The sequence below is a fragment of the Nuphar pumila genome, chromosome 8 (genome assembly GCF_984573655.1).
Source record: "Nuphar pumila chromosome 8, dmNupPumi1.hap1.1, whole genome shotgun sequence".
Lineage (NCBI taxonomy): Eukaryota > Viridiplantae > Streptophyta > Magnoliopsida > Nymphaeales > Nymphaeaceae > Nuphar > Nuphar pumila.
Window position 1 is genome coordinate 107,317,207 of NC_143256.1, and position 14,196 is coordinate 107,331,402.

Below are 14,196 nucleotides of genomic sequence, written 5' to 3' on the forward strand. Positions count from 1 at the left end.
TTTGATTCTAAATATCAATTTTTAATATATTAATAAGAATTTTCATATTGATTTAAGATGTTATTTTGATTCTTAATATCGATTTAAGATATTTTTTTATTCTAAATATCAATTTTTTAGATATCAATATGAATTTCTAAATCGATTTGAGATATTATTCTGAATCTTAATATCAATTTTTATGTTGATTCTTAATATCGATTTAAGATATTGTTTTGATTCTTAATATCGATTTAAGATATTGTTTTGATTCTTAATATCGATTTAAGATATTGTTTTGATTCTAAATATCGACTTTTAAGATATCAATAGGAATTTTCATATTGATTTAAGATGTTGTTTTGATTCTTAATATCCTTTTATTATAAAACGTGAACCACCAAAAATGTGAACCGACAAAAAAACTTTGGTGGGTCCCATAAGCATTAAACTCCTCGGCTATAAAAGAAGTTCTTCGCAATATTTCTCCCTAAACGTTCCACAAAAAATCTAACGCTTCATCTTCTTTCGCCAGAGTACCCTTTGTCGTCTTGGTGAGTTTTTGTGTTGTGCAGGTTACCAATGGCTTATATTCTTAAGAGAAGAAATGCTTCGTCGTCAGCGGGAAAATCTCTTGACGAAATCGTCCAACAGTATGCTTTGTATCAGCAATTAGAAGCGTACTACAAAATAATGAAGATTAAGAATCACTACAAGAAAAATGTGTATTAGCGACGGATGATATCCGTCGCTAATGTGTTTTTGCAAACGTGTTTAGCGACGGCGTAGCGGCAAATAGCGTCTGTCGCATAACCCTAGTCTCTAAACTGCGATAGAATTTATCTGTCGCCAATCCGTCGCTAAATAGAGACTGATTTGGTTATGCGACAGAATTTAATCCGCCGCTACTCTTTAACGAGGGATACGTATCTGTCGCTAATGTTCGTCGTCAATTTGGCGACGGACATTAGCGACAGCTTAAATTCCATCACAAACCAATGACTACTTTAAATTGGCGACGGAGTAGCGAAGAAAAATATCCGGTGCTAATTTAAAAAATAATTAATTTTTTTTTGGAAATATTCTGAAACTCGAGAAAAATTTCTCGTTATACAATTCATATAACCTGCTTATAAAAAACAAAGTACACATAAAAAATACATATACAGGTGAAACAAATTTAACACAAGTTATAAGTTAAACAAACTTTAACAACCAAATACAGACCTTGCCAAGTTATAATTAGTTACAAGTACATCAAACAAATTAAACAAATGAATCTAATCCTCGTCACGATTATGGGCATCATCCTCTTCATTTTCTCGATTTGCCCCTCCCTCCATGCCTCTATCAGCTCCTCTACGCTGATCATCTCCAGCATCCTACAAGAGAACCAAAATGTTAGTATTTATAAACAAAATATAATAAAATAAATTATATGCAATGCACCTAATCTAATGCAACAAAGTAAATGGTTTAATGACACATAGACTAAAAATAAACTGAAAGACATTAACAGAATTCAGATATGTGTTCTAAGACTGAAAAAAAAAATTATAGTAATTCAATTATGCAGATATGTATTCTAAGGTTGTCAAAGAATGTCATAGTGATTCACGCATGTATATATGGTTTATAAGGTTGTCAAATAAATGTGTTATGTATCACAATCATACATATATGTGTTACAAGGCAGTCAAAAAACTTCCATAGTTATGAAATCATGCTTATGTGTGTTCTAATGTTGTCAAAAAACTTTCATAGTGATTCAATCATGCTCATATGTGTTCTAAAGCAGTCAAAAAACTTTCATATTGACTAAATCATGCATAAATGTGTTCTAAGGAAAATTTAGAGTAATTCAACCATGCATATGTGTGTTCTAAGGCAGTAAAACAATTTCATAGTGATGAAAACATGCTTGTATGTGTTCTAAGGTTGTCAAAAAACTTTTATAGTGATTCAATCATGCATATATGTGTTCTAAGGTTGTCAAAAAACTTTCATATTGATTTAATCATGCATATATGTGTTCCAAGGTTGTCAAACAACTTTCATATTGATTCAATCATGCATATATGTGCTATAAGGCAGTCAAAAAACTTTTATATATGCTAATATCATGCTCATATGTGTTATAAGGCAGTCAAAAAACTTTCATAGTGATTCAATCATGCTCATATGTGTTCTAAGGCAATAAAATTTTTTTATAGTGATTCAATCATGCATATATGTGTTATAAGTCATTAAAAAACTTTCATATATGCTAATATCAGGCTCACATGTGTTCTAAGGTTGTCATAGTGATAAAAGCATGCTTGTATGTGTTCTAAGGTTGTCAAAAAACTTTCATAGTGATTCAATCATGCATATGTGTGTCATAAGACACTAAGAAAATTTTATAGTGACTAAATCATGCATATATGTGTTGTAAGGTTGTAAAAAAACTCTCATAGTGATTCAACCATACATATATGTGAAGAAGGATGTTGCGATTTAGTCAAATGTTCACAAAAAAGGGTACCTTTGATTCCTATAACCTGCTTCACCTTTTTTACGTCGTTTACAGTTCGTTTACTAAATATAATGCTACAGTTCATTTACTGAATATTCAGCTAATTTCAGTGCAACATCTACAAAATAAGGTGCCAGAAAACTCAGCAAAGTGCTCGAAGAGAACATCGACCGGATGCGAGATGAATTTGCAGAAGGACACACTATGAGTAATTTTGTACGTATGAAATCACTATTAGTTATACATTTATGTATGTCATGAGTATGTATATTAACAAGTGCATGTTTGTTGTAAACAGACTATACACGATTTCGTCATGTATATTCAAAGCAAGGGAACAACCATGTCGGTTTGCGTCGTCACCTCTTATTTTATGGTATATTGGTTATCTTATATGTTTATTTTTTTTATTTATTAATATACCTTCATGTTTTAAACTTACTATTATTATTGTTCCGTTTAACAGAGTATTGTCCGTTGAATGTTATACGCGGCTGGATTTCTAGACGAACTACAATACTAAGGTACTGATGACCGAATGGCAGACTTTTGTTCAAGTGAAAAGGTTTGTGACCATATCGATTTGTAAGATGTTAAATCTATTTAAGATCTTGTTTTGATTCTTAATATCGATTTTTAAGCTATCAATAGGAATTTGCATATCGATTTAAGATATTGTTTTAATTCTTAATATCGATTTCTATGCTGATTTTAAATATTGATTTTTAAGATATTGTTTAGATTCTTAATATTGATTTAAGATATTGTTTTGATTCTTAATATCGATTTCTATGCTGATTCTTAATACATATTTTTAAGCTATAAACATATTGATTTAAGATATTATTCTGATTCTTAATATTGATTTCTATGTTGATTCTTAATATCGATTTAGGATATTATTTTAATTCTTAATATCGATTTTTAAGATATCAATACAAATTTCTAAATCGATTTAAGATATTGCTCTGAATCTTAATATCGATTTCTATGCTGATTCTTAATATTGATTTAAGATATTGTTTTGATTTTTAATATTGATTTCTATGTTGATTCTTAATATCTATTTTTAAGCTATCAACAAAAAATTTCATATCAATTTAAGATGTTCTGATTCTTAATATCGATTTGTATGCTAATTCCAAATATCGATTTAAGATATTGGTTTGATTCTTATTATCGATTTATATGATGATTCTTAACATCGATTTTTATTGTATCAGTACGCATTTTCATATCTATTTTTTAAGATATTTTATAATCGATTTACTGATATTGATTCCTACATTGTGGCAATCAGAAAAGCATTGGGTCTTATATGTGTTGGATGTACGAGAAAAAAAATATGGTTATACAAGTCCTTGGACTATAACATTGGTGTAGACCGTGACATTCTACATTTGGTAAGTTTTTATCTTTAAGATTATTGTATCTTATACTGTGGCCTATAATTTACTTGCTTTTGCATAAACCACGGGTTGGAGTTTTTAGAAACATGTTGGGTGACGACATTGGCCCGTGGAGGCTTCACATCGCAGATGATGCTCCTTTACAAAATAATGGTGTCGATTGTGGCGTCTTTGTAATAAAGTATATTGAAGCAATATACTATGGACGAACACCAGAATTCACCGATGTATGCTGTACACTTAAACATGTTTTATTATCCTATATTATTGGTGACTACATTTTTATATCGGTCTAACTTTCGGGTTTTTTTCAGGATGATATACCTGGATTCCGCACATAACTATACAAAAAATTGAAGGATTTTCTAGTTGAGGAAGGTACAAAAACCCAGACTGCAAGATTACCTAGAAAGCTATGAAAGACGCGAGGCCCCCAGAAGTAAGAGAAAGTCCTTTTAAACGTCTACATGTTCTCAAGGATAACATGAAGAGGGTTACGTTCTACTGCTGAGAGAGAGAGAGCAATTTTTGGTTCAACTTTCAATTTCCAAATTTTTTGTATACAAACATTTATAACAGATTTTGTAGACTGTGTATACAAATTTTGTAAGACTGTGTACAAAATTCACATTGATCCATAAACCAAAATTACGAACCGGGCACACGTGTGTTAAATACACAAATCGCCACCTCAATCGCCCAAATCACAATAATGTAAATTCTGCAGGCACACGTTTCAAAATCATAAAACAAATATCTTGCAAATTGACACATCTTATAATTTATAGGATATTATATCGATTTTTGTGAGATAATATTTTGTTTGTTAATATCGATTTGTAATATATTATGTTGAATTACCGTATATCGAATTGTAAGATATTATGTGTTTTCTAGTATCGATTTGTGAGATACGTAAAAGCGACACTAGAAAGCACTTAATATTTTACAAATTGACACTAGAAAGCACTTAATATTTTACAAATCGGTACATATATCTCATAATATATTATTATACCTAACCCTATACTGTAAACCCTAAACCCTTAATATCTTACTAAACCCATATTTAAGATATTGTTTTGATTTTAAATATCGATTTTTAAGATATCAATAGGATTTTTCATATCGATTTAAGATGTTATTTTGATTCTTAGTATCGGTTTAAGATATTGTTTTGATTCTAAATATCGATTTTTAAGATATCAATACGAATTTCCAAATTGATTTAAGATATTATTCTGAATCTTAATATCGATTTCTATGTTGATTCTTAATATAGATTTAAGATATTGTTCTGATTCTAAATATCGATTTTAAATATATCAATACGAATTTTTAAATCCATTTAAGATATTGTTCTGAATCTCAATATTGATTTCTATGCTGATTCTTAATATCGATTTATGCTGAATTGATGTATACCGATTTGTAATATATTATATTGAATTGTCGTATATCGATTTGTAAGATAATATGTCTTTTCTAGTATCAATTTTTATGATATTTGTAGTATGATTTCTATTGTAGAATTACAACAAAGAATTATAATATTACAACAAAGAATTATCGATTTACAACAAAGAATTATAGAATTACAACAAAGAATTATCGATTTACAACAAAGAATTATAGAATTATAACAAAGAATTATCGATTTACAACAAAGAATTATACAATGCTAAAAATTCCAATGATTTACACTAATGAAAATTAAATACTACAACTATTTTGTAGTTGAAGAATCCACACGTGATTCTTGTGTTGCGTTGCTCACTTTTGAATTGAACTGAGTCTGACATGAAATAGAACAATATCAGACACTACATTAAATTCAACAAGAAATGCAAACATCCTCCCAAAATTGTTATATACCAAAAGACTTGTCAAACTCGTGTCATCGTTTTACTCAAACAGGTGGGGTGGATTGCAGATTTCAACATTGTAGTGCATGTCTATATGGTATTGTTGCATGTTGAAAATTACACAAGCTAGATATTGCTAGGTTGCACGTAATACAATTTACATGGGAAGCAATACGAGTTCATGTGAAGGGCTTGGTTGCTTAGAGGTTGGTTATTTCTTAGACATTTTCTGGCCAACCAATTCCAGTGCACCCTTTGTCCTCCGACGACTACGATTATAGGCAGGTTTTCTTTTGATACCCTTCGCTAGGTGGATATTTCTATCATAATCTACAACGTTTATGCCTGACTTGTCGAAGATGATGTTTACGCTTTGGCGTAACTTCTCACAAGGGGCAGGAGAAGCGTGATTTTCACCTACGTTGTTCGATCCCGTTTTCTTAGATTGGTCTTCACGAGCAGCAATAGACTTATGGTGAATTAACTGCACTTTTTCAAGTAATTCTCTTGACACTCGTTTACCAATGGATTAAGCTTGTGGCCTGGCTTGTGTTCATTTTTAGCCGAGCCAAAATCCCTGAATGAGACAGGCCAGAGCTAGCTCCTGTAAAAGCCATCAAGTTGACAATCACAGAGTGATAAAGAATTTACACACGAATAGCCTCTCTTCTTCATGTTGTAGACCCATATTTAACCACTTTTTAGGTGGATCTATATGTAGATTCAGAGTGACCACCTAGTGGTTATTGTTCCTTGAGGTGGTGTTTGATCTTGCATTCCCATGAGATGCTGCAGCGATCAAACACATGCATTCGCCGCATCTGTGGAATGGTGAAACATTGCTCACCCCCCCCCCCCCCCCCCCGCCCCATGTAACACTGAGAACAGGACGGGAGAACACGGTTTAAAAAAAATCTAAACATCTCTCTCTCTTTCCCTTCTTCGTTGTTCCTCTCTCTCCTCCCCTTTTATTCTTTCTTCTCACTTCTTCTTTGTTCCCTTCTCTTTCTCTCCTTCATCAGTCTTATTCTTCTTCACTGATTAGAGATTTTTTTTCTTTGATTAGGTTTTTTAATTTTTATTGATTAGAGTTTTCTAGTTTGATTTTCATTTAGGTTTTTTTTTTTCATTGATTAGGGTTTCTTTATTTTTATTTAGGCTTTTTTTAAATGATTAGGGTTTTTTTCTTTTTCATTGATTAGGGCTTCGAATCAAATTTCTTTAATTAAAAATTTTATTATTTAATTTTATTAGGGTGTTCTTTTTATTTGATTAGGGTTTTTTTTTCTTTGATTTTTTTATTAAGGTTTTGAATCAAATTTTTATAATTAGGGCTTCTTATACTTAATTTGATTATGGCTTTTCTTATATTTGATTAGGGTTGTCTTTCTTTGATCTTCTTTCATTAAAGTTTTTTATATTTAAATTTATGATTTTTTATTTTATGATTTATTTTTCTTGTAGTTTAAGATTTTTTGGTTTACCCATTGTAGGGTTTTATGATTTATTTATGTTTTTGCATTTGTATATAGAAAATTATGAATTTTTATTTTGTTCTCAAATTACCCAAAATTTAAACTTTTTTTTGGTACTTAATCCAATCTGAGATCCATATTTGAAGCTAAAATCCATAATTGTGTCTGACCCATTATCCATGTGTTCAAGATGTCTGCACAACTAAAAATCTAACGTGGACACAACAAACACAACTTCTTGTCTAGTTGAAACAAGCGCTAGACCTAGTACAGTTGTGGAAGACCATGTGTTCTGGCTGTTTGGACGTGCCATCAAACACACCTTGAACATCGCTGTGTCCAAAATACAAAGTTCATCTTGCACGTCTTTTAGTAATTGTAAACGAACCCACAATCCGAGCTTGGGCTGTTCAACCTCTGTTAGTTTAGTCAAATAACTAGCTCAGTCCTGTAGCAAGCCAAGCTCAAATTCATGAGAAGCCCATACAAAACAAGCCAAGACTGAGCTAACTCTTTTTTTTTCCTTACCTTTTGTATTCAATGGCCAAAATCGAACCCATGATCTCACTGTTACAATTGTTGAGACAATTGATACACTTTTCTTAACAGGCCTATCAGGGTGTCCACACACACAGTTCTTAACGAGACTATATGAGCTGAGCCGAACCGAGTGCCAGTAAGACATGTTAGACTTGGTCTGCTAAATGGCTCAGCACACTAGCCCAAATGGGTTCTCATGCAACCCAAACTAAGCCCAAACATGGGCTGCTAGGTTCACAAATCACAACCCTGCCCGTCATCTCATGGCCTGGTTGAACTCAGTTCAATATAAAGGCAAACATATCTGACATCTCATGGTGGTGTTGAGCTCTAGATCTAAACCAAATTCGTGTTAGCCAAGCTTGGGCACAGCCCCTGATGGGATTTGAACACCAGAAACCTTCATGAATCCAATGAAATGCTAACTGGTCCAGCTGTCATTTTCGCCGTAAAACTGCATCACTAAGTCAGGTTATGGCCTACCATAGCAAGCCAAGCAAAAGCACAAAATAGAAGTGTTGTCTACAAATCAAAGATGGATGTAAACTCATACATGCTAAAAGCAACAACCAAGAGTTAGAAACCCACAAGGGCTCCGATTATCTGGTAGGCATGATCAGAACTGTTATTCCAACCTTGTGATAAAAAGGGTTTAAGAAAAGAGATCTCAAGGCTAGAGGCACATTCTTAAGATCGCTATCTTTAGAACTTCAATCACCCCACTCCGAGAATTATGAAGATGTGAAAAGGGTTTTGTTACGACTGAGTTCCCAGGATACAACTAGGCTTGAACCTCAAGAGAGTCACTGCTTCGCAAGAACAGATGACCTCTCTCACACATGAACTCTGCAAGCCAAATCGGGAAGAAAGAAAGGAGAAAACTGGAGAGTCAGAAATTGTGATCATCTAAAAGACGGAAAAAGAAGAGATTTATAGACTTGTTAGAAAGGCCTAAAACATTTTGAGATAAATGAGATTAATGGCCATAATCCTGACGGTTTGAAAAAAAAAGAATGAAAAGGTCTTTGAACGGTCACCCACTTTTGACTGTCAATCAAAGGTCTTCAAAACCGTCCAACAACCACAAAACGTCATAAACTCAATATAAATGTTATTAAAACCTTTCAAACGGCCAAATATCTCAAAACCGAAAAGGCAAAACGGACATTTGCACATCGCACCGCTGCGAGCGTGTGAAGTGCAAAGTGCGCCATCAAAACGCCACATTGCGCCTCAAGCGCCCTTGCGCACACACGCGCGCGCATGCACGCGAACGGCGCATCCGTTGCTGCACGATGCGCAACAACGTTCGCAATCCACCTAAAGACTCAAGGCTTACCAAAGTAAAGAATAGATAACAAAGTCTCTATTTAAACCACTTAAAAACTTTTCTCTTAGATATGGGACTAAACTTTTTCAAAACACTTTTGGTAGTAAACAAAATCACCAAGATTTTATATTTTAAAACTTTTCTAACAATCCCCCACTAGTTTTAAAATGTACTTGGCTTGCATAGAAACTTATGCATCGCAAGACTTGAACCCCCACTTATTGAAAGAAAACCTAAATTAACCAAGGTGCTAAGTGGACTTGCCTTAAACTTAGCTCCTTATATTGTTAACGACTTTTCAATCATACATAGGTTTCCAAAAAGTTCGATTGTGTGGATTTCATGTCGGCACATTTTGAGCATTGTGCTTCTCTGGATTCATGAGTGCTCTAGAGAATTGTCAGATCTCATAAGAAGCGGCTCACACTTCTACACTCACATAGGTGAGTTTGTCTAGGTGTACTGTAACACACACCCTAGCCTTAAGGCCTACAAATTCATTAAGAGCTATTAGCTCAACCCTCACATTAGTTACAGCTCATGAGCACACATCAGTAATAGGCTTACATAAATATGCTCAATATCTGTCATTCACCAATTCGTTTCTCATTGAACATAGGCATGTGGGATCTTCAGCGCTCTAGGTTGGGTATCCTTAGGTGATGACTTAATTGGCTTAATTCTCATTCTCCTCGATATTTTAGTGATGACATCTCTCGAAAGGCCTTTTGTAAATGGGTCTGCCAAATTTTGACATGATTTCACATATTTCAATGATATAATATTGTCATCAATCAGTTGTCTTATAAAACTGTCTTAGACTAATATGTTTAGACTTTCCATTGTATTTTATATTATCTGCTTTACATATAATTGATTGGCTTTCACAAAACATTGAAATAGCAGGTATAGGCTTCTCACCTAGTGGAATATCCACTGACATATTCTCAAGTCATTCAGCTTCTCTACACGCAGATGCCAAAGCAATAAACTCAGATTCCATTGTAGAATAAGTTATACAGGTCTGTTTCTTAGATCCTCATGCAACTACTCCTCCACCAAGGGTAAAAACCCAACCACTCGTAGACTTGGAATCTTCAAAATCGGTATTCCAACTTGCATCACTATACCCTTCAATAATAGCAGGAAACTCAGTATAGTGGATTTTGTAGTCTAAAGTATGATTAAGATATCTAAGAATCTTGTTCACTGCATTCCAATGTTGATGCCCAAGATTATTAGTATATCTACACACTTTACTCATTGCATAGGCAATATCAGGCCTTGTGCAATTCATTGCATACATAAGACTACCTACAACACTGACATATTTTAATTGTTGAACACTTGCACCAACATTAGGAGTCAATTTCATATTTGGATCATATGGCGTGCATGCTGGTGAACTATTAATATATCTATACTTTGTAAGAATTTTCTCAATATAATGTGATTGACATAATGCAATGCAATTATTATCTCTTATGATTTTGATTCCTAAAATAACATTTGTCACACCCAAATCTTGCATATAAAACACTGAAGATAAAAATCTTTTTGTTTGATTTACGCATTCACTATTGGAACCCAAAAATAAGCATATCATCAACATATAAACAAATAATGACAATTGAGTTACAATCTACTTTACTGTAGACACATTTGTCAGCATCATGAATTTTAAAACCATTATGTACCAGAGAACTATCAAATTTTTCATGTCATTGCTTAGGGGCTTGCTTTAATCCATATAAGGATTTCTCAAGTTTGCAAACTTTGCGCTCTTGCCCTAGCACTACAAAACCTTCAGGTTGCTCCATATATATCTCTTCATCTAGTTCTCCATTCAAAAAGGTTGTTTTCACATCCATTTGATGGATTTAAAGCTTATATATGATAGTCATGGCAATCAGAATTCTAATAGTAGATATTCTGGTTACATGAGCAAAAGTATCAAAATAATCAATACCTTTTTTGTTTAAAACCTTTTGCAACCAAACGAGCTTTAAATTTATCCATTGTACCATCAGCTATTAATTTCTTTTTGAAAATCCATTTGCAGCCAACAGTTTTGCAACCAACAAGTAAATCCACTATTTTTCAAACATTATTAGACATAATTGATTATATTTCATCATTAATAGCTTCTCTCCAAAAGGCAGCATCTTGAGAAGACGTCGCATCTTGAAAAGACACAGGATCATTCTCAATCAGAAATGTATAAAAATCAAAACCAAAATTAGTTGATTTTTTAATGTGTTTACTGTGTCTAACTTCAGCACAGTCATTAGAATATTTAATCATGTCATTAACAGGATATTCATCTACTGTAATACGACTGCCATTAAGAAGAGAATCAAATGCATTTTTGTGTTCTATGAAAGATGCATCTCTGGATTCAACAATAACATCATTAACATTGTCCAGAAATCTATATGCTTTACTATGTTCAGTATACCCAACAAATGCACATTTAAATGCTTTAGGTCCAACCTTTTTCCTTTTATTTTCTGAAATTTTAACATATGTTAAACAACCCTAAAACACAAAAATAACTAAGATTAGGTTTCTTACCAAAACACAATTCATAAGGTGATTTTTCAGATTTGGAATAAGGAACTCGGTTAAGAATATAACAAGCAGAAAGTATAGCCTCACCCCATAAGTTGGAATGCAAACCTGCTTTAAGAAGCATATCATTCACCATTTCTATAAGTGTTCTGTTTTTTTCTTTCTGCTACTTCATTCTATTCAGGAGTTCTAGGCGCTAATGTTTGATGGATAACATCATTATCTCCACAGAATTTATCAAATTCACCACCTAAGTATTCACCTCCTCTATCTGTTCTTAAATATACAATCTTTGTTTTAAACATATTTTGTACTTCGGCTAGATAAAGAAGAAATTTGAAAAATGCTTCATATTTATGTTTCATCAAATAAATATAACAGAATTTCGAGTAGTCATCTATAAAAGTAATAAAGTACCTATTGCTGCGACGACTCAAAACATTATTCATCGTACACACGTCAGAATGCACTAATTCAAGCAATTTATAATTCTTTTCTACACTAGAAAACGGGAGTCTAGTTAGCTTTGTTTGAATGCATGTCTCACACTTATGATTATGTTTTATTCTAACATGACAAGAAAGAAGACCAAAGTTATTAATATTATGAATGCAACGAGAATTTATGTCCTAATCGTGAATGCCAAAGAAAATAGGAGTCAACCATATAAACAGAAGTAATAGTTTCATTTATGCTCATCTTAAACATACCACAAGTGGCAAACCCTTTTCCTACAAAGATTTTTTCTTTGGTCACAGTTACAATCTCAGACTCAATAACAATCTTAAAACCATTTCGTGACAGTAGATCAACAGAGATTAATTTTTTTTCGAACTTCTGAAGCATAGTGGACATTCTCAAGTATTAGGACTTTCCCGGAGGTGAACTTAATTTTCACACTCCCTTTTCCCAGCACTTTAGTTGAGGAAGAGTTTCCGATAAATAGATTGCATCCCTCCCCCACTACTTCATACGACTTGAACAAGTTTATGTCGTTAGCCACATGAACAATGCTTCCAGTATTCAGGTACCAGTCCTTATTTGCAGCCACCATGAAGGTTTCAGAGATCACAACAAGCCTTTCATCTGACTCATTTGGCTTAGGACCAGTCATCTTCCTTTCTCTGCATTCTCTAGCAAAATGATCAAACTTGCCACAAACATAGCAACTATTTTTCTTTTTATCAGTTGGTTTTTTCCCTTTCACGAAATTCTTTTTTATTTTCTAGGTTTTCATGATTTGTCACCCTTATTATAACAAATTTCACTTTAGGATAACCCTCTTCAGGACTCAAATTCTTTTTGTCACGAAGACGTGTCTCCTCAATTCGGATGTCCTTAAGAAGATCATCTTAAGTGATTTTCTCATTTTTATGTTTTAGGTGATTCTTATATTCTTTCCAGGAATCCGGTAGTTTCCCAATGATGACAGCAACTTGAAAGTCATCATCAAGATACATACATTCTCCTTTGATCTTATAGGCCAAAATTTGCATCTCATGAATTTGAGTAAGTATACGCTCATCATCAACAATAAAAAAATTAACATACTGATCTACGATAAACCTTTTGTTACCAGCATCTTCTGCATTGTATTTGATCTCGAGAACATTCCACAACTCTCTAGCCGACTCCAATGGAGAATATAAGTCAAAGAGAGAATCGACTAAAGTGTTCAAGATATGCTCTTTGCATTGGTAGTTGTCAGTATGTCACTTCTCTCGCTCTTTCTTCTGTTCTTCTATATCAACTTCTCCAACAGCGACAGTGGAACAAGCCTTTTTGAAGACATAGTCGATATACAGCTCGGACAAGAAGAAAGAGACCTTTGATTGCCACCGCTTGAAGTTTGACCCATCAAATCGATCTAGTTTTTCAAGGTCACGACTAAGCAAATTGATGGAGTTGGATGTTAAACCAGAGACCATGCTGAAGTTCTAACATTGTTATTCCAACATTGTGATAAAAAGGGTTTAAGAAAAGAGATCTCAAGCCTAGAGGCACGTTCTTAAGATCGCTATCTTTAGAACTTTAATCGCCCCACTCCAGGAATTTTGAAGATGCAACAAGAGTTTTGTTACGACTGAGTTCCCAAGATACAAGTAGGCTTGAACCTCAAGAGAGTCACTATTTCGCAAGAACAAATGACCTCTCCCGCACATGAACTCTGCAAGCCAAACCGGGAAGAAAGAAAGGAGAAAACTGAAGAGTCAGAAATTCTGATTATCCAAAAGACGAAAAAAGAAGATATTTATAGACTTGTTACAAAGGCCTAAAACGTTTTGAGATAAATGAAACTAATGGTCATAATCCTGACGGTTTGAAGAAAAAAAAAGGATGAAAAAGTCCTTGAACGGTCACCCACCTTTGACTGTCAATCAAAGGTCTTCAAAATCAACCAACAGCCACAAAGCGCCATAAACTCAATATAAATACTACTAAAATCTTTCAAACGGCTAGATATCTCAAAACCGAAAAGACAAAACAGACATTTGCACCTCGCACCGCTGCG

At 33.4% G+C, this 14,196-nt stretch overlaps 1 long non-coding RNA gene across 1 annotated transcript in view; it reads right to left on the minus strand.

Moving 5' to 3' along the window:
• Positions 1-1,143: 1,143 nt before the first annotated feature.
• Positions 1,144-14,196, minus strand: part of LOC149830142 (uncharacterized) — a 36,766-nt gene continuing 23,713 nt past the window's right edge. The window contains exon 3 of the long non-coding RNA XR_016433632.1: positions 1,144-1,361. This is a non-coding gene — a long non-coding RNA (uncharacterized LOC149830142). The remainder of the gene's footprint in view (positions 1,362-14,196) is intronic.